We start from the raw sequence: 24,974 nt of genomic DNA on the forward strand, positions 1-24,974 counted from the left end.
GATAGGCAAACCACTCAAGGAGGGTGCAAATCAAGATGGGTGAGGGGTGTGATCTGGGGAGAATCCCAATGACCACATAGATTACTGGAGTGCCTCACTTGAGCTTCCCCATCCCTAATCCACATTCACTGGCTGCACCCTTCCAGGGTTGCACATGGAGGTGCATTCAACTCCAGCCCCACCTGAAGGTGTGGCAATTGGACATTGGGGCATTCTGCATTCAAAATAGGTGCTCCATCCTGCACCTGCACCTGCAGCCCTTGCCACTCGTCCCGTAGGGTTGCCTAGACAACCATGGGGGGGTTTAGGGCGGGTCGATGGTTCGAATCCCCGTGATGGGGTGAGCTCCCGTTGCTTGGTCCCTGCTCCTGCCAACCTAGCAGTTCGAAAGCACATCAAAGTGCAAGTAGATAAATAGGTACCACTCTGGCAGGAAGGTAAACAGCATTTCCGTGCACTGTTCTGGTTCGCCAGAAGCGGCTTAGTCATGCTGGCCACATGACCCGGAACCTGTACGCCGGCTCCCTCAGCCAATAAAGCGAGATGAGCACCCCAACCCCAGAGTCGTCCACGACTGGACTTAATAGTCAGGGGTCCTTTACCTTTACATGCCCATCTGGAGGGGAATTTTACATTTTGAAGCGAATGCCCTGGATTTTGGGTTTGTTTGTTTGTTTTAAAGTGTGGTTCAGGCTTGGTGTGGGCAGTTCAGGCTCAGTGGCGGCAATCCTAAGAAAGCTCAACAACCTTTCGTGTCCAGATTTTTAGGTCTTGAAATATGGCAACCCTAATACAGTGGAACCTCGGTTTTCAAATGTCTCGGCTGCTGAGCGTTTCGGAAGCCGAACGCCGAAAACCTGGAAGTGAATGCTTCCATTTTCAAATGCGCCTCGGAAGTCGAACGGCTTCCAAGGTGCGTTTCTCAGTCTCCCCCATTTAACTTGCTGAAAGATCTTTGAATCCTCATTTTTCGAACGTTTCGGAAGTCAGATGGACTTCCGGAACAGATTACGTTCGAAAACCTAGGTTCCACTGTATTGTCAAAGACACTTCCCAGCCAACGGAAAACAATGGCTGAGAGTGAACTCTTTATCGTCAAAGTTAACACTTTTGACCATCTGCGCATGCGTGAGTGGTGAAACCTGGAAGTAGCGCACTCCATTACTTCCAGGTCGCTGCGGAGTGCAACCCGAAAATACTTAGCCTGAAGTGTATTTATCCCAAGGTATGATTGTAGTCAGGACACGGGTGGCGCTGTGGGTTAAACCACAGAGCCTAGGACTTGCCGATCAGAAGGTCAGCGGTTCGAATCCCCGCGACGGGGTGAGCTCCCATTGTTCGGTCCCTGCTCCTGCCAACCTAGCAGTTCGAAAGCACAAAGTGCAAGTAGATAAATAGGTACTGCTCCGGCGGGAAGGTAAACGGTGTTTCCGTGCACTGCTCTGGTTCACCAGAAGCAGCTTAGTCATGCTGGCCACATGACCCGGAAGCTGTCTGCGAACAAACGCTGGCTCCCTCGGCCAATAAAGCGAGATGAGCGCCGCAACCCCAGAGTCGGTCACGACTGGACCTAATGGTCAGGGGTCCCTTTACCCTTTACCTTATGATTGTAGTCACTCCTACAGCTCTATATTTCTATGCATGCAGCTATTCCCAGGTCTGTGCTCTGTTGGAGCTACGGCAGCAATAGGGGTCTACTCTCTCTTCACCAGGTTATGTGCACCAACGAACTGTGCACATGCAAACAGAGACTGTGCCTTCGTGGAAACTTCCTCTGCTCATCCCTTGTCAGCCCCCTTCTGGTTCTGGGAGACAGTGCAGGAGAGGGTGGGGAAGCACACAGCCTTTCAGTTGGCTGACCTGCCTCTTCATCCTCTTCTCCCAACCTACCCTGTGCTCCACCCTCCAGCTCTGAAGCATCCCCTTCCTCCCGGCCGATACATCTCCCCACAAATCACTGGCCCCCCTCTCTCGATTCTGACTCCAGCCCTGCTTCCCCCGATACACACTTGTCAGTGTCCTTCCAGTCTCTGACACGTCTGCTGGTTCAGCAAGGCCTTTGATTAATCTTCTTTTTCCGCTGCCTGCCTGAAACAGCCAGAACAGGAGTGGGAGCGAGGGATTATCGAACACCTGGCAGGTCTCCATACGTGGCTGAAGGGATGATGTGCATTTCGCTTTCTGGGTCACAGGTTGTATGGCTGCATACGCACCAGACATTGTTCTAATTGCTGCTATTTATCAGGGACAGTCCCTAGCTTTGGGGATTGGGTAAATCATTGTTCCCTGCCTTGTCAGTGGCTTCTAGGCATGATGACTGTATTCTGCTTCTACATTGTTCCTCTGGTTGGTGATAATCACAAGCGAGGAGAGGACTGATGAGCTCATGCTCATTCATTCATTGCGTTTATCTCACCTTTCCCACCACACAAGGAGATCAAAGTAACATACATTTTTCTCACCCACCTAATTTAAATCCCCACAGCAACCCTGCGAGGTAGGCGAGGCTCTTCTCTCTCTTTGGTGGTCACTCGTAGATAGTTTCCACAATCAGTTCTGGCACCTTTTTATTTTTTATTTATTTATTCTTTTGGTTGGATCTGAACTGCTTTTTAAAATTATTGTTATTATTAACGTTCATATGTCACATAGGTATACATTATCATATTACATTACAGGGCATATTATAATATAACTTCCAACATATATACAAAGTTTATATACCAAATTTATGTACCTAAAGAAAGAAAAAAGAAAAAACAAAGACATAAAGCCATTTCAAAATAATATTTGTACCAATGCCACAGACTTCCTATCCATCTCGTTGTATATTCTTTTTCTTTTTTTTACAAGTGAATGTACTCTTATTGTTGTATATTTCTTTACATTTTATCTAATACATTTCTATATCAATACGTACCCTTAATCTTGTTTCTCAACTCAATTTCTCTCCAATATCAATCGAATGCTAGCATAGATAATGAACCTTTACTATATTTTTGAACGTATATCTTATATCTATCCCTTTTTTCCATAAATTTTTGTTTTGAATTGCCTCTCAGGCTATCTGTCAACTGCGCCATTTTAGCAAATTCTTGTAGTTTATTATGCCAGTCTGTTATTGTCGGGGCTTCTTCTTCCTTCCACCCCTTTGCCACCAAAGTCTGGACTGCAGCCGTTGCATATAAAAAACACCTCTCTAAAGGCCTTCGGGATGTCCCTGCCAACAATTCTTAACAGAAATGTCTCTGGTTTTTGAAGAGATTGATAATTTTGGCATCCCTAAAGTCTGCTGGGATCTCTTCTTTCTCCCAGATTTTTTCGATGAGCTTGTGAAATTGTTGTGTAAGTTCAGTTCCACCCACTTTGAAGACTTTGGCAGATATCCCATCAGGTCCGCTGGCTTTGTTGTTTTTCAGTTGGTTAATAGCTGTACACAACTCTCCCAGATTTGGAGATACTGCAAGCTCATCTCTGACTTGGTTTTGTGGAATTTGTGAGGGGACCTCAGCAGCTACAGGGGAGTTGCGGTTAAGGAGATGTTGGTAATGTCCTTTCCAGCACAGTGCAATAGCTTCTTTATCTTTTAGAAGTGTGGTACCGTCTGCTGAGCATAGGGAGCACATGCCATGATTTATTTGCCCATAGATAGTCTTTGTGGCTAGGCTAGGCTAGGCAGAGAGGCACTGATTGGCCCCCAAGGTCACTTGGGGAGCTTCATGGCCATGTGGGGATTTGAGACCTGGTCTCCCAAGTCCTAGTCCAGCACTCTAACCACTACACCACACTGCTTCTCCTTCATCCCTGCTTGCTGCACAGATACAGTGGACACTCGGGTTGCGAACGTGATCCGTGCGGGAGGCACGTTCGCAACCTGCAGCGTTCGCAACCCGCAGCGCCGCGTCAGCGCATGCATGGTTTGCAATTCAGCACTTCTGCGCATGCACAAAGTGCTATTTAAAGCTATTTAAAGTAACCCGTTCCGGAGATGGGACACGGGTGGTGCTGTGGGTTAAACCACAGAGCCTAGGGCTTGCCGATCAGAAGGTCGGCAATTTGAATCCCCGCAACAGGATGAGCTTCCATTGCTCGGTCCCTGCTCCTGCAAACCTAGCAGTACCGCTCCGGTGGGAAGGTAAAGGGTGTTTCCATGCGCTACCCTGGTTCGCCAGAAGCGCCTTAGTCATGCTGGCCACATGACCTGGAAGCTGTACGCCTGCTCCCTCGGCCAGTAAAGCGAGATGAGCGCCGCAACCCCAGAGTTGGCCATGACTGGACCTAATGGTCAGGGGTCCCTTTACCTTTACCTAACCCGTTCCAGTACTTCCGGGTTTCGGTACATCTGTAACCCGAAGAAACGCAACCTGAACCATCTGTAACCCGAGGTATGACTGTATATGCACGGGCTTCTTTTGAAAGGAGTCTGCAGGGATGTGGTGGCGCCGCTGGCCAAAATAACACACTTGCAAGATGAAGACCCAAAGGCCATGGGCATCACCTCCAGGAATCTCAACGGTGCAACAGTTCTGTGGCCTCTTTAAGCTGCAGATTCTAGCCATGCGCAGGGATGATATCTGCGCAGTTAGCTACATGGGAACTCTGAGTAGCCCGGAGGATTAGGAAAAGAAATCATCGCTGGCTTAAAGTGAGTCACTCTTGCAGAACGTGAGTAGTTAACCCCATTTATTAGTCACTGCTGGGATTGCAGCCCAAGAAGTGACTCTCTCGCAGTGACGAGGGAAGCGTTGAAATGTCAGAGCTCCCAGGCAAGAACAAAAGCAAATTGTCGGTGATGTTACGTGTGTACCCAGTGGCATGAAGGCAGGATTCTTTGCAAGACCTGTTTCAAGAGTCTTCCGCCGGAGTATTCGTGTAGAAATGAGTTTTAATCTGTCTAATCTGCCAGTCAGCCCAGTAAACCTCCCGCTACGTAACAAGAGGAGTCCGTGGTGCAGAAGCTGACAGGTGCGCTTTCTTTCCGAATGAAGTGTTTTGGCTCTGGTTAGGGACGGAGGGGAAATTTGCTCCATCCTCAGGTTAAAGTGTGCTGGGCTAATTCATCGAATTGCAGAAATGGAAGGGAACTCCAAGGGTCTTCTAGTCCAACCCGCTGCGATGCAAGAATCCCAACCAAAGCATCCCTGACAAATGGCCGTTCAACCTCTGCTTGAAAACCTCCAGTGAAGGAGAGTCCACTATCTTCCTAGGGAGTCCAATCCTCCGTCGAACAGCTCTTATCTTCAGAAAGTTCTTCCTAATGTTTAATCAGAATATCTTTTATTGTCATTTGAATCCATTGGTTCTGGTCCTGCCCTCCAAAGCAGGAGAAAGGAAGCTTTCTCCTATTGTGATCACCAATAGTCAGCATGGATTTCTGAAAAATAAGTCATGTCAGACTAACCTGATCTCGTTTTTTGACAGAATTACAAGCCTGGTAGATGAAGGGAATGCAGTGGATGTAGCCTACCTTGATTTCAGCAAGGCATTTGACAAGGTGCCCCATGATATTCTTGTAAAGAAACTGGTAAAATGCGGTCTTGACTATGCTACCACTCAGTGGATTTGTAACTGGCTGACTGACCGATCCCAAAGAGTGCTCATCAATGGTTCCTCTTCATCATGGAGAAGAGTGACTAGTGGGGTGCCACAGGGTTCTGTCTTGGGCCCGGTCTTATTCAACATCTTTATCAACGACTTGGATGATGGACTCAAGGGCATCCTGATCAAATTTGCAGATGACACCAAACTGGGAGGGGTGGCTAACACCCCAGAGGACAGGATCACACTTCAAAACGACCTTGACAGATTAGAGAACTGGGCCAAAACAAACAAGATGAATTTTAACAGGGAGAAATGTAAAGTATTGCACTTGGGCAAAAAAAATGAGAGGCACAAATACAAGATGGGGGACACCTGGCTTGAGAGCAGTACATGTGAAAAGGATCTAGGAGTCTTGGTTGACCACAAACTTGACATGAGCCAACAGTGTGACGCGGCAGCTAAAAAAGCCAATGCAATTCTGGGCTGCATCAATAGGAGTATAGCATCTAGATCAAGGGAAGTAATAGTGCCACTGTATTCTGCTCTGGTCAGACCTCACCTGGAGTACTGTGTCCAGTTCTGGGCACCACAGTTCAAGAAGGACACTGACAAACTGGAACGTGTCCAGAGGAGGGCAACCAAAATGGTCAAAGGCCTGGAAACGATGCCTTATGAGGAACGGCTAAGGGAGCTGGGCATGTTTAGCCTGGAGAAGAGGAGGTTAAGGGGTGATATGATAGCCATGTTCAAATATATAAAAGGATGTCACATAGAGGAGGGAGAAAGGTTGTTTTCTGCTGCTCCAAGAGAAGTGGACACGGAGCAATGGATCCAAACTACAAGAAAGAAGATTCCACCTAAACATTAGGAAGAACTTCCTGACAGTAAGAGCTGTTTGACAGGGGAATTTGCTGCCAAGGAGTGTGGTGGAGTCTCCAACTTTGGAGGTCTTTAAGCAGAGGCTTGACAACCATATGTCAGGAGTGCTCTGATGGTGTTTCCTGCTTGGCAGGGGGTTGGACTCGATGGCCCTTGTGGTCTCTTCCAACTCTATGATTCTATGAAGCTTGCTTCATCTTCCGTGCAACAATCCTTGGTCCGTTCTTAACCTGAAACTGTTCTTAATCTGAAGCACCACTTTAGCTAATGGGGCCTCCTGCTGCTGCCGCGCCGCCGGAGCACAATTTCTGTTCTTATCCTGAAGCAAAGTTCTTAACCTGAAGCACTATTTCTGGGTTAGTGGAGTGTGTAACCTGAAGCGTATGTAACCCGAAGCGTATGTAACCTGAGGTAACACTGTATATTGATGTTTAGTCGTTTAGTCATGTCCGACTCTTCGTGACCCCCTGGACCAGAGCACGCCAGGCACTCCTGTCTTCCACTGCCTCCCGCAGTTTGGTCAAACTCATGCTGGTAGCTTCAAGAACACTGTCCCACCATCTCGTCCTCTGTCGTCCCCTTCTCCTTGTGCCCTCCATCTTTCCCAACATCAGGGTCTTTTCCAGGGAGTCTTCTCTTCTCATGAGGTGGCCAAAGTCTTGGAGCCTCAGCTTCAGGATCTGTCCTTCCAGTGAGCACTCAGGGCTGATTTCCTTCAGAATGGATAGGTTTGATCTTCTTGCAGTCCATGGGACTCTCAAGAGTCTCCTCCAGCACCATAATTCAAAAGCATCAATTCTTCGGCGATCAGCCTTCTTTATGGTCTAGCTCTCACTTCCATACATCACTACTGGGAAAACCATAGCTTTAACTATACGGACCTTTGTTGGTAAGGTGATGTCTCTGCTTTTGAAGATGCTGTCTAGGTTTGTCATTGCTTTTCTCCCAAGAAGCAGGCGTCTTTTAATTTCGTGACTGCTGTCATATATATTATTTGTTTTTAACATATCATTTCCAACAATTATTTAACATAACTTCTTATCTTATACAATATTTTAGACTTCCATCAATAACCTTTGGTGATTTTCCGTTCTTTATCACTTATTCTGCATTTCTAAATTTCTCTATTACTCTTAATTATCCTTAACTAATCATTCTCCTCATAGTCTTCCTTGCAGTATTTCACATAGTCCTTCTTACATAACTTCTTGCAACCCGACTAACGTAATCTGTTCATTACAATTGCTTTTCAAATAATTCATATATTTACTCAGAGTAGCCTTTCACCTGTCAGTCTCCTCTTCCTCAGGCTAAACATACCCAGCTCCCTCAACTGTTCCTCATCAGGCTTGGCTTCCAGACCCTTGATCATCTTAGCTGCCCTCCTTTGCACATCTTCCAGCTTGTGAAGATCTTCCTGGGCACCACAGTTGAGGGAGGATTTTGACAAGCTGTAATGTGTGCAGAGGATTACAGATTACCAAGATTACAAATTCCCTGGCCCAGAATTTGTATGCAGATCAACATGCAGCTATCAGTTGGATTGGGTTGCTCATCTCGATTCCTGCATTGCAGGGTGTGCTGGTCCTGGGGGCTAACCGAGAGGCGAGGTCCGAGTCCAGTCTGAGGTCGAGGGTGCGGTATGGAGGCTGTCCATCAAAGCTGTAGCTGGGTCCAAGGCAGGGAGTTGGGTGGGGACAGGAGCTCTGGCAGGAGAGCAGGACAGGGTGCAGGCAGGAACAGGCTACCAACAATGTTGCTCCCGCAACCTGGGACTGGGGCTGGCTGGTTTTTATCTGCCCCGAGGCATAGGGCAGCCCCGGTCCACAGGTGACTCGCCTCTCCTGGCCTGGAGAAGAGCACTCCTCCTGCGGGAACTTAGTTCCCTCCGCCTCTCTGCCCTGAGCCTCTGCAGCTCAGGAGAGGCTGGAGGGTTACCGGACCCAGAGGCAACCTCAGCTTCCCCTGACGGGGCTGAGAGTGGAGCACCTGCAGGCAATGGGTCCTCCATCACCTCAGGAGCCAGAGCAGACTCAGCTGATGCCTGCACCTGAGGACCCAGCACAGGTGAGGACCCTTCAGGCTCAGGCCCCAGCCCCAGCTCAGCTGATTCTGGAGGCGGGGAATCCTGTGCAGGCTGGGATTCCTCAGGTTCAGCCTCTGAGTCCGAATCCCAGGCCATCACACAGGGGGTTGGACTAGATGACCCTGGAGGACCCTTGCAACTCTACAGCTCTACGATTCTATGATCTCCAGGTTATGCAATGCCGTTTGGTAAACACACAGAAAATGCATACAAAGATGTGTATTTTAGGGGACGAATGTGCACTCCGTGTCTTTAACCAAAATGCATTGATTGATTGATTGATTGCACCTGGTCTTCTTTTAAAAAAAAATAAAATAAAATTGGCCAAAGCCACAAAGGAAAGTTCCTATGGTTTAGCATATGCAAAGCTGATGCAGAGCGGAAACAGACCGGTTTATCCATCCCCTAACTCTGCCGCGTTGCCATGGCAGAACTTGGGGCGAGGGATGCAATATCCACCGTGTCTGCGCTCAGCTTCGCGGGTCGCAATTTGTGCCGGCCTGCGTGAGGAGATGGGCTGACCTGTCCCACATATTATTAAGCCATTCTGCACCCTATAGCAAGCAGGTGCGCTTTCTAATTAAAGCAGATCTTGTTCCTTCTTCACCTACTGACCCTCTTTCTTCCAGGAGCTGATTGGAATCCCGGTTTCATTAGCCACGCTTGTAGTGATTAAAAAATAAATAAAGATCAAGTGCGTATTGAGCGGTATTATTTCTTAGATGGAAATATCATCCTCTGTGGGTGATGGGCTTTTCAAGTCCAAAAATACCTGCCGAACAGTATGACTCTTACCTTTTCTCTTTGGCTGCCTGTTCCATACAATTATTTTAAAAAGAGCCATCGGAGGACAATGGCTTCAGTTCACCTTCCTTAAGCCCCATCGCCTTCCTTTATTTTTACCAATCCCCTATGAAGTCAAGGCCTTTGGTGACAGCCCTGAGTGTGACCCTTCCACCCTTTTTTAAAAAAAATGTACTGATTTAATTAGACCCACTACCTGGAATTTTGCACCTTGTGTATCAGTTCCTCCTGACAGGTGAAGGGTCTGGCTGCAGCACCTGAAACTGTGCACTGTTCTTAATATGAAATCAGGGGAAAGCCAGAAAAGGACAGTTCCCAGCTGCTGCCTTCCTGCCTATCAGGAAGCATTGTGCACTCCAGAAACAGGAAGAGAGCTCCCATTTGCTCCAGTGTTTCCTGAGTACTCAGGAAACAATGGAATCTGGGGACAAACCATCGCTCAGTGGTGGAGCATCTGCTGTAAATGCAGCAAATCTCATGTTCAATCCCTGGATTCTCCAGGTAGTGTGGGAATGTTAAGGATAGTAGGGAAGGATAAATTGAATAAGTATTATCTTTTCTTCACTCACGCTAGTGCGTGACGTAGCAGAGCAAATGCCCCTCAATATAGCTGGAAGCTAGTTTGCAGATTCATTTGAATCTCTTAATTAATATTATTTCCTGGTGTCTCCTTTGATCCCTCTTAAAAGAATAAGGACACAAGAGTCTTTCTGAGCAAAGTAACAAAAAGTTTACTCACATTTCACTTCACAATATGATTCCTGAAAGGCAGGCTTTTCTTAATACAGTGGTACCTCGGGTTAAGAACTTAATTCGTTCTGAAGGTCCATTCTTAACCTGAAACTGTTCTTAACCTGAGGTACCACTTTAGCTAACGGGGCCTCCTGCTGCCACCGCACCATTGCTGCACAATTTCTGTTCTCATCCTGAAGCAAAGTTCATAACCTGAGGTAATATTTCTGGGTTAGCGGAGTCTGTAACCTGAAGTGTATGTAACCCGAGGTACCACTGTATTTCTGGGTTAGCGGAGTCTGTAACCTGAAGCGTATGTAACCCGAGGTACCACTGTAGTTGCACAATAAACCGTGAGTTCATCTGATAGGGAGACTGAACTCATAAGCTGCTGGCCGAGAGCCAGCAGACAGCAAAATTACATTAAGGCAACAAAATGGCTGCAGGAGAGCAGCATGGCAGCAAAAGAACGACAACAAGACAGTATGGAGAAGAGAGATGAACTGAGAACATGGCTTTGTGATGTGGCTCTTTTGTGGAGCCAGCCAGAGCCGCGCTCATCTCCCAGGTCACATGCAGGGAGAGGAAGCTCCAGATCAGTCTAAGAGGAAGTTACCCTGACTGGATGTTTCCCTGCCTGTGCCCACTCTAGGAAATAAGGAATGCTGCATCTGACAGCACCAGTGGATTACATCCCACAAGTAGGACTTGGAGAGCTGCTTGCCTGAAATCCAGAAGAGCTGCTTCCAGTCATAGAATTGGCAGGGACCCTGAGGGGCTTCTAGTACAACCCCCTGCAATGCAGGGATCAATTTCCACTTTTTTTTTTAAAGAGACAATTGCAACCTCCCTCGGCCATGCATCCTGGAGCAGATGGGAGCTGGTAGTTCTGCAGAGTCTGGCTGGCTAAAAGTTCCCCACACTCTTCCTGGAGCATCAACACTCAGATAATTGAGGTGCGGTTAGTGTGGGCTGCTCAGAGGCAATACCTGGACTTGACAAAAGAGCGTTAATAGCCTGGTGTTTCCATGGGAACGAACTGTTAGGCCATTTCCATGAATGGCTAGGAAATACCTGAAAGGGGGCCAAAACAAAGACCTTTCCCCTCTCCCCCCCTCACTGCCCAGATAAGGATGCAATCCAGGTTTCTCCGCATTAAAAGAGATGGCAGCTTGAGAGGCTGACTGAGAGAGGCACCAATGACTGAACCTGGGATCTGTAAACATTTCAGGGACCCTCAAGATCTGAAGTAGGGCCAGGAGACTTTGGCTGATCATTGGAGTGTTTAAGCTGCACTTCTGCATAGGTTCAATAGGTACAACATATGTTGTTTAGTCATTTAGTCGTGTCCGACTCTTCGTGACCCCCTGGACCACAGCACGCCAGGCACTCCTGTCTTCCGCTGCCTCCCGCAGTTTGGTCAAACTCATGCTGGTAGCTTCAAGAACACTGTCCAGCCATCTCGTCCTCTGTCATCGCCTTCTCCTTGTGCCCTCCATCTTTCCCAACATCAGGGTCTTTTCCAGGGAGTCTTCTCTTCTCATGAGGTGGCCAAAGTCTTGGAGCCTCAGCTTCAGGATCTGTCCTTCCAGTGAGCACTCCGGGCTGATTTCCTTCAGAATGGATAGGTTTGATCTTCTTGCAGTCCGTGGGGCTCTCAAGAGTCTCCTCCAGCACCATAATTCAAAAGCATCCATACTTCGGTGATCAGCCTTCTTTATGGTCCAGCTCTCACTTCCATACATCACTACTGGGAAAACCTTAGCTTGAACTATGTGGACCTTTGTCGGCAAGGTAATGTCTCTGCTATTTAAGATGCTGTCTAGGTTTGTCATTGCTTTTCTCCCAAGAAGTAGGCGTCTTTTAATTTCGTGACTGCTGTTACCATCTGCAGTGATCATGGAGCCCAAAAAAGTAAAATCTCTCACTGCCTCCAGTACATATGTATGTGCATATGCCTCCAGTACATAAGTACATATGTATATGTACAACATATAAGTAAACACAAATATTGCCAAACACCAGTAGCAGACCCTCCAAGTGTCCCTATTTTTCAGGGACACTTCTAGATTTACAGAAGCCGTCCCGGTTTCTGATTTACTAATCCTGGAATGTCCCACTTTTCCTTAGGGCGTCCCTTTTTTCATTGTAGAAATGTTGGAAGGTATGGAGTTGTGCAATCCCTGAGCCAAAGAGATTAGTAACTATACAACCTTTAGAAGACATCTGAAGGCAGTACTGTATAGAGAAGTTTAATGTATTATTATTATTATTATTATTATTATTATTATTATTAGTTGAAAGCTGCTCAGAGTGGCTGAGACACCCAGAGTCAGATGGGCGGGGTATAATAATAATAATAATAATAATAATAATAATAATAATAATAATAATAAATTATTATTATTATTATTATTATTATTATTATTATTATTATTATTATTATTATTATTATTGAATAGGACATCTCTATTTTCACTGGAGAAGCAGTGGAGGGTATGCAATAGGCCACCCATGATGTGCTTCCAAAGGGAAGAAAGTCTAAGCCAGATCTGCACCCCTGGAACTGTTTTCCAGTTATCCTGTCTTAATGACAGTTAAAACCTCTAGGAAGGAGTGGAGCCCCTGTAAAACACTGCTTCCAATACCCATCCCACAGAGCTGGTCCAGGAGGACACCATGGTCTATGGCAGTGGTACCCAATATTTTTGGTATGGTGACCCACAAGTCCAAATTCACTTGTGTTGATGACCCATCAATTTATCATCCCATGAAATTTGGACCTTAGGTCTTTGGCAGTCATCAGCTGCATGGAAGTTTACCTGTTTTTTAACCATTACTTCAGGTATCGAAGTAAAAAATTACCTAACACCCCTATTAATGTGGGATTTGCTGGAATATTTATAGTGCTTACAAAATTATTTACAAATTGCACCGCGCACCTGCACAGATACGGCACTTCGGGTTGCATTATTTTTGTGTTGCAAATGGGCCTCCAGAACAGATCCCATTCGCAACCAGAGGTACCACTGTACTTCCGTTGTTCTGGACACTAGACTTCTGTTGATGCAGCCTAAAATATCATCTGCCTTAGGAGACTTATCCGTAGCAAGTGTATGTGTGAGTGGGTGTGTAAGCACTCAATATTAATCAATGGGTGACCCTCATGCGTTTGAAGCATGAGGGGAAATGGTGCCTCGTAGATCTTTCGAAAGAGGATTTCTACAAGGAAGAAAACGAAGGCTTTACCTGCTCCGACTGCCTGATGCCCCTACGAACATGTCCAGCGGCTTTTGAAAGCCATTGCTTGACCCCCCCCTGCCCCCTCATTAGCTCATCCACCTACCTGAGGGGGTCAACATCCATGGAATTGTCTTCTGCAAACCACTCTGCCTGGAGTTGCTTGGCATGTGTCAAAGGCTAGCCATGCGGAGGAGCGAAGTGCTGCAGTTCAGAGCTGCCACCCCTCGCCTTTCTTGATGGGTTTCATGTGATGAGAGAGAGAGAGAGAGAGAGAGAGAGAGAGAGAAAACCACGTCGGATCTAACTCTCCAATTTGATCATAGGGGAATCTGACGGCACGCCGACGCTCTCCGCGTTGCAAACAAGCCCAGCTGTCACTTGTGCTGCTTCTCCCAGAGACGCCCCAGTTACTGCATAATTGCATTCTTAACAACACCGTATTAGATACGGAGGCTGAGCACCCAACGTCTGCGACTGTTATCTCTGCCAGTAATAGAGTTGCCGTCCCCTGCTAATATCATCCCGCGCGCACGATCTGACACGGTGACAAAACACCCCGTGCCAATCCCGGGTTCACTCAAGCATCGGCCATGTCATTTGATGGTCAGGCGGAAGTTGGAAGTGAAATGATACACTCTTCAGAGTGGGGTGGGTGGGGAGGAGGTTGCTGGGCTCCATTTGCCTCCTTTGTGATGGCAGGAGAGAAGTGGGGGTGAAAAGGAAAGCGACTCGTCTTCCTCTCTTCACCCCAGTACCTCCCCACCCTCCAGAATTTCACGTGGGCATCTGGGCAGGGTTACTATTAGGCTATAAAGCCCTTAACAACTTGGGACCCTAGATTCATAGAGTTGGAAGAGAAATCCAAGGATCATCTAGTCTGAAATATACTTGGAGTCGAGAGTGGATTTCATGCTCTTTATTCTGCTCATAGTGGTGAGGAGAAATGGAAGTTCCCCCAGAATGTCTGCTATATATACATTATTTACACAATGGGCCCCATGTGATTGGCTAATTCCGGGATTCACCTGTAGGCCAATCAGGTTGCGGATTCACTTCCACCTGGAGCTGGATTGGGTGGCTCATGTGGACCAATCAGACTGCTGCATTCTGGACCCTATTGTTCTAGGACCAATCAGACTGCTGCATTCTGAATCCTATTGTTCTAGGACCAATCAGACTGCTGCCTTTTGGATCCTATTCAACTCAGTACATAACATAGTCCAACCCCCTTGCAATGCAGCGAGGGACTAGTTCACCTACAAGATCGTCTTACCCATATGCGCCCACTTCACTGCTTCAGTTGTTGGAACTGGCACTGTTACAGCTTCTGCATAATGCCCGTTCTGCATTTGAACTTCTAGTGTGCCAACACCAGAGGCAGATATTAGGGTGACACAGCAGGGTGCCGAGCCGGGGAGGGGGGGTGGCTGCTGTCCCCCTCCTTCCCAAATCCTGGTAAGCACTTGCCCAGCTTCAGGAAGGAAATGGGAGGGCTCTAGGACCCTGCCAGAGCCCTTGCGCCTCCTTCCCAAAGCCCGAGGGCTGGGGTGTGTGTCAAATTTTGGCCTTGTACAAGGCACCATATTACCAAGGTCCGCCCCTGCCAGTACCTACATGCTGGAACTCCTTGCCTACTGATACCAGGCAGGCACATTCACTGTCCTCTTTTCAGTGCCTGCTGAAACCATTCGCCTCCCTAGATGCTTAGGAAGTTGGTGAGAGTTTTAATCTGTTTGTAGTTGTTATTCTAACCTTTTAAAGGTTTAAACCAGTCTTACTGATACAGTGATACCTCAGGTTAAGAACTTAATTTGTTCTGGAGGTCCGTTCTTAACCTGAAACTGTTCTTACCTGAGGTACCACTTTAGCTAATGGGGCCTCCTGCTGCCGCCGTGCCACCGCTGCACAATTTCTGCATTCATCCTGAAGCAAAGTTCTTAACCCGAGGTACAATTTCTGAGTTAGCGGAGTCTATAACCTGAAGCATCTGTAACCTGAAGCGTCTGTAACCTGTGGTACCACTGTACTTCTTACTGATAATTTTACTGTATTCGTAAACCGTTCTGAGGTGCTTTTGTCTTACAATCAAGTGCGGTGTGCATTTTATGAAACAAGCAAACAAATTTCTATATCCTTGGTCACCTTGCCAGCTTGACTGTGTGGAAAAAAGGTGCGAGGTTCGATCCCAGCTGAGGGCCTCCAGTAGCAAGGGCTTCCAAAATTGTCTCAGCCAGTGTTGGGGCTGGAGTCAGGCATAGGTCCGCAGTACTTAAACTAAACACTAAAACACCCAAGGCCAGTGAAGTTAACACTTATTGAAGGAAACAAAGCACAGCTCAGGTCTAGTGGTCTCAGCAACTCTTCCCAGGAGGTCTTGCTCCAATTAAGCAGGACTGAAGGTCCCCACCTTCCTTCTGCCCAGGACAGAACCTTGCAGCATCCCACGTTTTCCCAGGATGCTGTCAGTGGTTCCTAGCTGGTTGTCCAGGAAAGTATAAAGACAAGGGAAAGTTTCTTACCATCCTTTTTCATTTCAGTCTTTACAGAGAGAGGCTATAGAACCCAGCCTCTTGGATAATGGCATTGTCCTGAGTGAATCTCCACCCCTCCCCATCTCTCCCACTTCCTCGTTCATCATTGTCACCGTCTCTTCTACGGGTGCTGCTGTGTGCCCTCTGTCTTTGAGCTCTACGCTCTCCTACTTTCAAGGCTCGCCAGGTTCTAGGAGATGGAGGGTCTGGAATGCTTTCTAATGACAGCGTGTCAGCTGGGTGTTGTTCTGGCTGTCTCATGATTTCCCAGCTTTCCCCCTCTGAGCTGCTACCTCCCTCAAACCCCTGCTATAAATCTATACAGTGGTACCTTGGGTTAAGAAGTTAATTCGTTCTGGAGGTCTGTTCTTAACCTGAAACTGTTCTTAACCTGAGGTACCAGTTTAGCTAATGGGGCCTCCCGCTGCTGCCGCATTGCCGCCCTGAGATTTCTGTTCTCATCCTGAAGCAAAGTTCTTAACTCGAGGTACTATTTCTGGGTTAGCGGAGTCTGTAACCTGAAGCATCTGTAACCTGAGGTACCACTGTACTGTCTTCCTCTTCTTCTTCTCTGGAAAGGTCAGGATGGGGAGGCGGTCTCCACCATTCCTCCTCTGCCCAGTCCCTGACAACGAGGAACCATTGGTGAGCGCTCTTTTGGTTTGGTCAATCAACCAGCTTGAGAGCCACCCAAAAGCCACTTCATTTAGACCACATTTTTACCAGCTTTTCCGCAAGAATGCCACAGGGAACTTTGTCGAAAGCCTTCCTGGAATCCAGACGCACCACATTCACAGCATTTCCCTGATCCATGAAGCTTGTAACTCTATCAAAAAAAGAAATGAGATGCATCTGGCATAACTCGTTTTTGAGCAAACCATGCTGGGTCTTACGAATCACAGCAACCTTTCTTTAATGCTCCCAGACTGACTGTTTAATTATCGGTTCTGAGACCTTTCCTGGTATCAATGTCAGGCTGACTGGTTGGTAGCTACCTGCTCTTATTTTCCCTGTTTTTGAAGATGGGGACAAACTTTGCCCCCCCCCCCGGCAGTTGATCAATCCATTAACAACCTCGTGTCCTTGAAAATTGTCTGACTATTCGATATTTCCTCCTCTCCTTGATCCAAATTTATTTATTCATTTAGAAACTTTTCTGGTATCTAACTAGTTACAAATCTGAGATCATTATAAGCTATTAATAAGCCTGGCAATCTCTTCGATGAAGTTCCGCAGGATTATGGTTTTCATATTTGGGGAATAAAGGATTCAGAGAACTGATTAAAGATTACTCAATTTCCAGTAGTCGAAGAAGCAATGCAGAATGATAAGATACGTTGTTGTGAATATTTACAAGTCTGAAATACAGTATTAACTTTTATAAGGAAGAATAGGGTGCTGAGAAAATCATTTGAAAATGTAATCGTAAAGAAATTACCTAAGATGTGTTGTTAAAGTTCATCGCAAATGGGAATGAGCAAAGGATTCTATGATAAATTGGTCTCAGAACATAGGAAATAAGCATGGGCACGTGTGAGAAATAATGGAGAAAATATCATACATTTTCTCTGAACACAAATATAAGACAAAATTGTTTCACAGTTATGGTACGATGGCATCTGACTCCTGTAATTATTGGAGCAATAAATAAATTGCATTCAAAAATATGTTGGAGGTGCAAAAAGCAGAACTGAACACTTTGCCATATGTGGTGGACATAGAGTTACACAAAGAAATTCTGGAAGGTTATTATTTTTAATTTTTTTAGGAAAATGTATCATCTGCTACACCAAAGAGCTCTCTAAGCCTTGTATAAAATAAAACCTGTAGATAAAACTCATCTTAAATCCACAACACTATTTTTTAAAAACCCTATGCATTAAATAATTATCCTTCACAGATAAAATAAGTAAACCTTTCTAAGCAAATATAACTTTTTAAATGAATATATTTTATATAATATACCTAAATTAATTGCCTCAGTAGGTATGCTGAAATAAGCAAGTTTTCAGCAGGTGTCTAAAACAATTTAGCAAGGGCTCCTGCCTAAGATTATTACAGAAGCTGTCACAAATTGAGAGCAATGAAGAGGCATGATAAAAGTAACAAAATCCTAATAAATGTATTCGTGATTCCCCATTTGGTAATGTGCTTAATAATTTGTCTCCTATCTTTGTTAACTCATGTAAAGCTTTATTGTGAGGTCTGTTGGTTGAATCAATTGATTGATTGATTGATTGATTGATTGATTAAAGTGCCTGGATTCTTTCGTCTGAATCTCTGCTTTGGGTCCCTTGGTCTTGTTAATCAGATAAGAAACAGAAAGAGATGGGAGCAGATTGCCACAGGCAGGATCCAGTAAGAATGTGCCTTAATTAAGGTAAGAACAAGACCTCGTCAATTGTCCCGGTGCTGTTGACCTCTTGGACTAGAATGCCAGAAGGCAGAGGCAGAATTATTGAGCAATCTAGTGGAATTCCACCTACGCAGAACAGCTGTGTTAGGCAGAAATCCAACCGATGCAGTTTTCGCTGTGACACCAGGATACTGAATTTATGCCAGCTGGATGAATGAGGAGGGGGAACAGAATGGTGACATGAGGGTGGGGGAAAAGAGGATTTCCATTTCTCCTATTTGCTCCCAGGGGAGACAACACAGCAACAGAATCCAGGAAGGGAGTTAGCCTAGCTACGAGTGCAGCTTTCTCCCAACTGAAGCATAGAGTGTTTGAGGACCGGGACACAAAAATGCTTGTTTACAAAGCTATTGTACTACTAGCTTTACTGTATGCTTGCGAAACACGGAGTGCTTATAAACGCCATCTCCAACTCCTCAAAAGATTCCATCAACGGTGTCTCCGAAAAATTGTACACATCACTTGGGAAGATAGGCAAACTAATGCCAGTGTACTGGAAGAAGCAAAGATCACCAGTGTCGAAGCAATGATTCTTCAACATCAACTTTGTTTGGACTGGTCATGTTGTTCGGATGCCTGATGATCATCTTCCAAAGCAACTGGTCTATTCCAAACTTAAAAATGGAAAGTGTAATTGTGGTGGTCAACAAAAGGGGTTTAAAGACTGTCTCAAGGCAAATCTTAAAAGATATAGTATAAACACCGACAACTGGGAAACCCTGGCCTACAAGTGCTCCAGTTGGAGAATAGCCTTTACCAAATGCGTCATGGACGTTGAAGAAGCATGAACTCAGGACGAAAGGGAGAAACATGCTAAGAGGAAGGCACGTTTGGCAAACCCTCACCATTATCAACTCCTGCCCAGAAACCTATGTCCCCACTGTGGAAGGACGTGTGGATCCAGAATTGGCCTCTACAGTCACTTAGGGACGCATTGTTGAAACCGTGTTTATGGAAGACAATCTTACTCGTCTATAAGGGATCGCCAAAGAAGAGATGAGATGAAGGGGTGCAGGAGCCAGAGAGAATGAGAAGGCACAGCTTCCCCGTTGCTGGAAACAGATACATTATTATTATTATTATTATTATTATTATTATTATTATTATTATTATTATTATCATCTATATCCCACCTTTCTCCCAGACCAGGACTCAAGACAGCTTCCACAAATTAAAACAACACAGATAATATGCAAAAGCTAAAAACATATAACAGATGATCTTTAAAAAGCAATTAAACTCAAACAGAATTAAAACAATATACTGTAAAGAATACCAAATCTAAGCTAATAAGAAGAACACAGCCTTGAAATACACTCAGTTCCTAAAGGCCTGGTTGAACGAGAAAGTCTTCTCTGAATAGCAGAAGGATAGCAAGGAGGGAGCCAGTCTGGCTTCTCTAGGGAGAGAGTTCCAAAGTCTAGGAGCAGCCGCCGAGAAGGCCCTGTCCTGTATCCCCACCAAGGGTGCAGACACACACACCCTGCCCGCCTGCAATACAGTGAGCATCTGCAGACTTGGCAGTCTCATGAGGCAAGGGAATCTTGTGAGTAAGCACATCTTGCCCTGTCTTTAAAAGTTTGGCGAGTGGATATGGCTCACCCATCGGGACAGCTCCATTGCTTCTGTGCAGTTCTGAGAATCCTTTGGACCACTGCCCTCAGTCCGGCTGGCCTCACCTTTTTTGCGGGGGGGGGGGGTTGGACTAGATGGCCTTTTGTGATCCCTTCCAACTGCACAATTCCATAGTTCAATGATCTTGCCTGAGCGTAGCAGCTGCTTTGACTCAGTACGTTTCCGAGCACAATTCAAAGTGTTGGTGTTGACCTTTAAAGCCCTAAACAGCCTTGGCCCAGTATACCTGAAGGAGTGTCTCCACCCCCATCGTTCAGCCTGAGGTCCAGCGCCGAGGGCCTTCTAGCGATTCCCTCATTGCGAGAAGCAAAGCTATAGGGAACCAGGCAGAGGGCCTTCTCGGTCCTGGCACCCACCCTGTGGAACGCCCTCTCACCAAATGTCAAAGAGATAAACAACTACCTGACATTCAGAAGACATCTGAAGGCTTCAGGGAAGTTTTTAATGTGTGACATTTTAGTGTATTTTTGGTCTCTGTGGAAGCTGCCCAGAATGGCTGGGGAAATCCAGCCAGATGGGCGGGGTACAAATAAATTATTATTATTATTATTATTATTATTATTATTATTATTATTATTATTATTATTATTACCTGTCTCCGAGCCTGTAAGTCTCCTCTGCCCCTACAAAGACCTCTTCCTTATTCTCAGGGAAAGGCCTCTGTCACCATGGTCTGGGCAGCTGCTGTTAAAAGGCACAGAAATACTTCCAGGAAATAAATATATCAGCCCTGATTGACTGGGGACCAACTTGGCTCTTGTTGGAAGTGCCCAATTGAACAGCTGGGCGAAAGGTTGCGCTGCTGTGCAGGCGCCCCGGAAGAGCCACTTGGGGAGAAATAATTTCACCGCTCTCACTTGTCATGGACCAATCAACAGCTGTCATCCGCAGATCCAAGCTGCTGCTGCTACTTCCTATACCAAGCAGTGAATTTGCTTTCCAAGATACCTCCCTGTCGCCACTAACAGAAAAGCTCCCTGTGTAGGTGGTGGCGAGACATTGATAATTCTGTGCACTCAACATCAGCCAGCGAAGGGCCGTGGCTCAGCGGTGGAGCATCTGTTTCACACGCAGAGGGTCCCTGATTTAATCCCCAGCATCTCCAGGAAGGGCTGGCATGAGACTCCCTGCCTGTATCTGCTGCCCATCCTTGCAAATTGGCCAATGGCCTGACTCTGGCAGGTTCCTATGTTCCTAGGTAACTGCAGCAGAATTGGGAATTAGCTGAAAACCTTTATTGCTAAAACCTGGCAGGAGTAAGTTAAAACTGGCCAAGTCAAGGGGGAGTTAGAAAAGAGCATTATCTGCAAAGTTGATAATGGAAGCACTTTCGAGATAACACTTTGCAATTCAGGATAAATTCAGAGCGCAGAGAGGAAAAGGGAATCAAGGTATTACACACAGACAAGGCACTGGTCTTCCCTCGGCGCAGCACAGCTTCAGTTGACAGACAGATGGATGCAGAGTTCCAGGAATGGGGGAGGAACTGGGTTTAGTTTGCATTCTGCTGCCAACCCACTGAACCAATGCATCTCAAAAAAATAAGCCAACCAAAATAAGCAGCGACCTTCCAAAATTCAGGTTTTCCTGGGAGAAGAGTCGGTGGAAGAAGACTGGAGGAAATTTAAAATTTATTTGCAGAAGCATTGTAAAATTTTTGAATGTTGATGACATTGAAATGAATCGAAGGGGCTCTAGTAACAAGGTAAAAAGTATGAGGGGATTAATAACAGATAAATTAATAGAATATGAATTTGCTGAACTAAATTTAAAAAGGGATACAAAAATGGGAGACGTGAGGAAGTCAGGAAAATAAGTTAACTAAAGTGGAGATAAGAAAGAGGGAATTTTTGTTTTTCTTTTATATGTGTTTTTTTTCTTTTTTGTGTTTAATGTTTGTATTTTTGTATTTTGTATTTTTGTATTCTTGTATTTTGTATTTGTTTTGTATTTGTTTTCTTTTGTTTTTTCCAACTTTTCTATTGATAAAAGCTAATAAAATATTATTAAAAAATAAATAAATTCAGATTTTCCTGGATTTTGTGATTAAGTTTTCCAGCCGAATAACACATGCAACAATGTGTGATTGGGGGAAAGGAAAAAATGCATTGCATTTGGAGAAATTGTTTGCAAAAATGTGTTAAGCAGAAATGCAAACAAAAGTGTGCAGATTAAGAGAAATGTCCTCTGCAAGACTGAAGAATTTTTACAATCGGTGGATCTACCCACAAGGGGGGGGGGAACGCTATAAATAAGTAAGAAATTAAATCGTTAAATCGAAAGAAAAAATGCTTTGGAAAATCACAACAAATTTTTATTTGCTCTCCAGCGCCATCTGGTGTTGACTATAAAGCATTCAAAACACGTTTTTTTTACTAATGTAGCTGAGTCCAATGACTTTTTTTAACAGAAGAAAAGAAAGGAAGAGAAAATTCGCAAGCTGGTGCAGAAATGTGGAGAACTGAACTGGGAAAATGAGAAACTGAGGGAAACCAAAACGGACAAATCTGTCCATCCTTGCTACCTTGCTGAGGGTGTGCAGGATCAGACCCCTGCCATTCTGATGGGAGTCCAAACAGATCAAGCAGTGGGAGGGCAGGAAAACATGAACTGGGAGCTGGGAAATGGAGCTCACTTGTGGAATTGAATTTCGGAGTTTGGAGAAAGTGAGATCTGTCCAAGGTTTCTGCCATGACGTCGGATTGGTGAATAGTTACAGATACATAGCCGTGTTGGTCTGCCGTAGTCGAAACAAAATAAAAATTCCTTCCAGTAGCACCTTAGAGACCAACTAAGTTTGTTATTGGTATGAGCTTTCGTGGGCATTTTGATTTTGACTGATGAATGACTTCCCTCCCAGGACAAACAGTTCCAGTCCTGATGTCACACACACTGATGCATGATGATAATGATAATAATAATGCCAAACTAAAAGCTTAATGTACCATTTTTGCCCTTATCTAGGTTCATTCACTAGCCGTTGCCAACCGTTACCTATTGGAGATAGTAACCTCACAATTTAATACAGTCATACCTCGGGTTACAGACGCTTCAGGTTGCCTTTTTTTGGGTTACGGACCCACTGAAACCTGAAAGTACCGGAACAAGTTACTTCTGGGTTTTGGGGTCGCTCATGTTCTAAATCGTGCTTTGTGCATGTGCAGAAGCGCTGAATCACAACCTGCGCGTGTGCAGACGTGCTGCTGCAGGTTGCGAAAGCTGCGGGTTGCGAATGTGCATCATAAATAGAGGGCCACAGTACAAAACTAGGGGGCCACAGAGGGAAGTGAGAAGTGAAGAGGGAATAATTTTTTAATTTGAAAAATCCTGACTGCCTGGCTATCCGCTTGGCCAAGGGGCAGCCCACCATGTGTGTTTTCTTGGAGCGGTTCTGGTTTGTTTCTGGCAGAAGAGGGCAATCGCTGAGGCTCCCATTTTGACTAGTGGAGGCCACGATCCAGGACCCCCACGTCAGGCGAACGCGGTGGTTGGGTGGCAATGGGTAGGGCTGGGCAAGGCAGAGCTTCTTGTTGCTGCCACCAGTGCTGGGCCCGGTGGCAGCCTGGACCTGACTCTGCAAGGCGCAGGGTGCAATCAGCGCCTAGTGGATCAGGGCCTTTGGATGTTGCCGAGGGGCGCAGAGCCCGTCAGCAGCATCGGCCCAGCTCTACAAGGCATGGGGTAAAATCCATCTCAGCGCCTAGCCGAGTAGAGATGTCTAGTGCTGCTGACTTGCATCTACAGTCATACCTCGGGTTGAATGTGCTTCAGGTTGAGCGCTTTCGGGTTGTGCTCTGCGGCAACCCAGAAGTAACGGAGTGCGTGCATGCGCAGATGCTCAAAATGACATCGTGCGCATGCGCGGAAGCAGCAAAACGTGACCTGCGGACGTGCTGTCGCGTTTACGTTCTGTTCAAGATGCGAATGGGGCTCCGGAACGGATCCCATTCGCATCCCGAGGTACCACTGTAGTAAATAACTAAGTGTCTACTCAGAAGAAAGCCACACTGAATTCAGTGGGCCTTACTCCCAGGTACGGGTGTGGGGGGCTACAGTGTTTTATCTAGGCAGCCAGGGCTTCCCTAAACAGGGCCGCCTTCAGTTGTCTTTTAAAAGTAAAATAGTTGTTTATTGCCTTGACATCTGGTGGGAGGGCATTCCACAGGGCAGGCGCCACCACCAAGAAGGCCCTCTGCTTGGTTCCCTGTAACCTCACTTCTCGCAACGAGGGAACCGCCAGAAGGCCCTCAGTGCTGGACCTCAGCCTCCAGGCAGAACGATGGGGGGGGGGGGGCAGAACCTTAGATTTGTATTGATTTTTATTTATTTGGGAGGGCAGCTGCCCCCCTACCTTGCCTACGTCCATGGGGGGGTGGATGAGCACAGGAAGGAAACAAGGTCGGAAGGGGGCCATGGCCGGAAAAAGGTTGGGAAACACTGGACTAGCGAAGAGCAGAGCAAGTTAAAAGTTCCAGAGGATGGATGGGGATATTGAATTGAGATGAAACCCCCTCCCAATCACTTCCAGTTCTCCTCTGCAAATATTGATAGACATATTCCCCCAAGTGTGCGAATACCTGCCAAACATCTGATAGTCACCTTTGGCACAGAACGCTCGGTGCTTTTGCAATAGCAGCCAAGGGTCTCTGACAACTGAGAGGAAGGCACAATCAAGACCTGATTGACAGCATCTGACAACCGATGCACAACAGCAACAAAGAGCGCAGAGGGCAATTGGCAGGCTGGGTGGCCGGCCAGCCAGAGGAAGAGCCTTGTTGCTTTCCAGAGCAACAAGCTGACCCCTGTTGAGGTTATGGATCTATTGAATGCAAGGCAGGTAGGGTGTACGGCTTTCTGGCATCATCTTTCTTCCCACGGGTCTCCTGGCCTTCAGTGTTACTGTCCCAGCAGTTTGCAGCATAAAACCAGCAGCCCTGGTTGCATGGGGAGCTGGGGCCTGGTCTGCAGGGCTGTTTGTTCGGCGCTGTGTCTGCTTCTTGAAATCTCGTGTCCATATACAGCACTGAACATTGCGTCTGGGAGAAATCCGAAGGGCGAAAGGTGTCCTGCATCAGCGCGTCCACGGGGGCGTCATCGCTTCTCCGTC

The sequence above is a fragment of the Podarcis bocagei genome (genome assembly GCF_964188305.1).
Source record: "Podarcis bocagei genome assembly, chromosome: 5".
Lineage (NCBI taxonomy): Eukaryota > Metazoa > Chordata > Lepidosauria > Squamata > Lacertidae > Podarcis > Podarcis bocagei.